The sequence below is a fragment of the Lactuca saligna genome, chromosome 3 (assembly GCF_052625555.1).
Source record: "Lactuca saligna cultivar CGN05327 chromosome 3, ASM5262555v1, whole genome shotgun sequence".
Taxonomy (NCBI): domain Eukaryota; kingdom Viridiplantae; phylum Streptophyta; class Magnoliopsida; order Asterales; family Asteraceae; genus Lactuca; species Lactuca saligna.
This window is the reverse complement of record NC_136419.1, coordinates 65433179-65437739: the sequence shown is the minus strand read 5'-3', so window position 1 is coordinate 65437739 and position 4561 is coordinate 65433179.

The following is a 4561-nucleotide window of genomic DNA, read 5'->3' as shown; positions in this document are numbered from 1 at the left end:
TTTTGTTTCTCACGATTGTTATCTTAAGGGGCTTCCCAAAATACAAGCTTTTTTGTTATAATTATTCACTACAGCATCACAATATCTCCATGTTGGAAAAAGTCCTATCGACCAAATCTTAGGGTATTTATACATGAGGTACTTATGAGATTTTGTGTTAAAGAATGCATCTCTTGCATGACCTCATTACAAACCTGGTCGGTAGATGTTATGGAAGCTCTCTAGAATAGTGTTTTATAGTGACCACCACTATACCTTTTCTGAAAGTTCTATTAGATTTTCCTAACATACTGCTTGTGCTCTACGTATGGTAACAACTCTATGTATGCCTTAATAAGACCATGTTAACACATTTTCATGAGAAATGAAATGAATACATTATGTTGATCTGACATTAAATTGTATTCATAACCAAAATTTAGACCCAAGTTATTAATATGTAGATCCAAAAATCACTTCCAATTATCCTTATTCTCCACATGCATAACAACCCACGTAATGGGATAAATATCATTGTTTGATCTACTTATTTCTTTTCTATATGATGAAAGCTTTTAACAGTGTTCAACAAGAGTTGATTCTATTACTCATATTACATATTTTTGGCTCTACTATGTTGACTTAGACCAACATGAATTCCAAATTTCTTGATTACATGTAGCCTTAATTTTATTACACTCATCTTCTATCTATGTATGATTTCTTTTTGTATACTGACTCCCTATCCAATCATAAATAACCAATTACCCCAACTTATAGTTCCTAGCGTAATTATGGTCTTCTTTAAAGACTTGTTTTGTACATTGACCCTTGCAACACCTAGCGAACAACCTTTTTCTATTTTTTTTTTCAAAATTAAATTGATACCAATCGGCTACATCATAGTTACATAACATGGTTTTTAATTGATCCATATCATGGAATCGCATAACAAGTATAGGCTTCTTCTTTTTTCAATGTGTTGCGTTGTTAAAAATGGATTGTATTTAAGTATTGTAACATCTTAAAAATCAAGGAAAATTTTTCATTTTTAAAACCATCCAAAAACCATAAGTTCTCAAAAGTCACTATAAGAATCAGAGTATCCCAAAATCACAAAATGACATAAATCTAGGATGATGTGCGCTATCAAGCCTTCGTCTTTCCCTTGTCATCTGAAGTACATGAAATCATAAATCAAATTATAAGCCAAAGCTTAGTGAGTTTCTCTAAAATACCACCAAATCAAATAATAACATGCATACTTGGACCATAACCATTGGACTGGATTACCCCTGAGCCCATAGTATGAGTGTGGATTACCCTCTTGACCCACAACTCATGTATGTATTACTCCCATTCCAACACCATAAGTATGGCTTGCCTTACCGACCTTCAGATTATGTCTAGCTCACTCTCGAGCCTACAACATAAGTATGGCTTACCTTTCTGGCCCACAACTTACGTTTGGTTTACTCCCAGTGTAACTCCTCATTCCTGGTACGCATTTAATTGTAATTTGTTATTTTTGTAGAGCTACTCAACGAGTTGGGAGCCCCAGACTTGTCGAGTAGAAGCGGGATTGGACGCGGGTTTTAAGCAATCTACTCGACGAGTTGAGAGCCCTCAACTCGGCGAGTAGACCTGCCAGAATGAAACCCTAATTTCGGGGTTTTGGACCCTATTTAGGCAACTTAATCCCCACCTTATGACCTTATTTCCAGCCTCCAAGTTCCAAACCCTAATCCACGAAACCCTAGAGAATTTTGTGAGTGCGTGAGCCATTTTTGAGTAATCTTATATGCTCTTGAAGCTTGAAGAAGAAGGAGGAGTTAGAAGACTCAAGAGGAAGAGAGTACATCCAGAAACTACACTTCTTTGGCTACATTTTCTGGTAATCAAGTTTCTATCTTGACCATTCGTTCATTAGATCTCTTCCTTTCCCTTTTATAAGGGTTTTGGCCCAAGAATGATAACTTTTAGAGAAGGGTCGACCCAAGTGGGTATTCTTCTAGATCTAAGACCTTGAAGGACTAGTATGGCATAAAGGTGCAAACTTTATGCCATTAGAGCCCCCATGCAAACCATAGAGTGTCATTTTGTCCTTTTTAGCCCCAAAAGACCATGCATGAAGAGAAGGATGGGAGCTTTACATGTCCAAGTAGTGTTAGGGGTTTAGATATGTGGTTGTAAGTTCTAGTTTGGTGTATGGATGGCTTAAGGACCAAGTTTTAGGTCCCAAGGAGTTAGGGTTTGAGCTAAGCCCATTAGGGAGAGGTATTAACAGGTAAAGTTGGAAACTTAACCCTTAAAAGGACATTTTCGGGGTTTATGTGAAGTATGAAACTTGGATCCGAGGTGTAGGGGCTTAATCCATCAAGATAGCCCAAACTGACACAGAAACTCGGTGAGTCCAGAGGGGGACTCTACGAGTTGAGTCGATTTGTCCCGATTCCGTACCAGGCGGAACTCGACGAGTCTGTGAAATGGAATCGACGAGTTGAATCGACTGATCACGATTCTGAATAGCATAGGAACCTGGCGAGTTAGGAGGTAACTCGGCGAGTTGGATTAAACCTGGAAGTTGACCTTGACTTTGACTTTGACCAGGGGTAAAATGGTCATTTTACCCTTAAAAGGATTTTTAGTTTTTGACTAAGTGGTCCTTGTGAATTTATAGCCTGGGAGTCGTTGGAGCAGCCATCAGAGATTCCTCACTTGAGATTTTAGCAGCCAACTTAAGAATTGAGTTTTCCTCAAGTAGGAACGGGTTGAAGGCACCAATGCTGGCCCGTTTATGTATGTTAGCATATGTCAGAGTTAGGTCCGATGTCGGGTTTAGCCCGATGTAGATTATATGTTTCTGGACTTCAGTCCGATGCCGGGGGAAGCCCGAGGAATGTGTGTATGCTTGATGTATTCGTGATTCTTGCATGTGTTTGTTTATGTGTTCCGAAATTCGGTCTGATGCCAAGGCAAGCCCGAGGAATGTTTATATGTTTATGTTATATTCTTGGTGATATGTTATATGTATACCGGACTTCGGTCCGATTCCAATCTGGGCCCGATGTAGTGGGCAAGGCCCGATGTATGCTATTATGTGATTATGTGTATGGTACGTGGTAGTTCAGAGAGACTCATTAAGCTTCGTGCTTACAATTTTCAGTTTTGGTTTTAGGTACTTCCACTAGCAAGGGGAAGAGCTCGGGATGACTACATGGTACGCACTATAGTTTTTAGCCTGAGATATTTTACTCTGATTCATTTGACATATGATTGATATGGATATACTGTTTTAACATTTGAGATATTATGGTTTATGTTTTGGATACATGTTTTTTAGTAATTCTATTTTAATTAATTATTTAAAAAATGAAAATTTTGGATTATATTTTTGGGATGTTACAAGTTGGTATCAGAGCCTTTGTTTGAGGGATTTGGGTATACTCTCGGGTGTGTTTGAACTCAAACTAAGGACTTGGTATGCAAATTTTCAGAAGAAAATCATTTTTATAAAAGTACTTTGAGAAAAAGAAAAGAATTTTGAAAAGAGAAAAGAACTTTGAAAAAGAAATGGTGTGGTGCATGTAATCTGCCGAGCTCAAGTAAGTACTCCCAAATTACCCATACAAGTTTATGTTATGATATGTTTATGAGAATTGCATGCTAAGGATCTAGGAAGGATGCCTAAAGTTCCTGTTATATGTATATCAGCTTTATGAGTTGCATGTTTGTACATATTTGTCAGTGATATGATGTCCTGATTAGGATATGGTTGATTATGTTTTCTCAATGCTCGAATGTTGCTTGCTTTGTGCTTGTAAGAGTTCTAGTTATCTTTTACTAACTAGTAAACAAATATGTTAAGTTATATATTGCAAGGATAAAATAATTTCAGAAGGTTAGGTCTAGCTCTATTTTGTAGCTCTTATTCGAGTCCAACCGTTTTAGGGTAGGATCTCTCATTCAAAGAATTATCTAGTGTTAGCGATATGTGATGGTATTCGCGAGCTAGTTAGGGGGAGATAGCATGGACTTCTTATGCAGATGATGAGGAAGAGTGGGATGGTGATTAATCTAGGGCAAGCCTAGGATGATATTAGCTTAAGAACAACAGTAGCAGTAGAAGGGACTTAGTGGAGTCAAGGCAATTCTTGAGGAGAGTACGGATAGATGTGGAAGGTAGTATGGACCCATACTACTGGAAGCAGAGGATCTGTACTCAAATCAAGGAAGGCTGAGATGAACCTAAGGAACTTTTAGTGTGTGAGATCCCTCGAGTTATGATGAGTATTATGGTGATTGTGATGGTATATTTCCGTGTATAGTGACGCTACGTGGTAGACCAGATGGTAGTTCTGGTGCCGATGAGGGATCAGGATCAGGCTCAGGAGCCGGGCAGCTAAACGACCAGACGAGGGAGTTCATCTCTTTTGAGATCACACACAATATTTTGGATCAGATTCCTACGATCTTCGACATGATTAAGGAGGGTATTTTAGAACTTTTGGATGAGAGGTTGAGTGCTTTCTGCATCGAGGTGGCGGCCATGATGGGGTTGCACACACTGAATTTCAAGGAG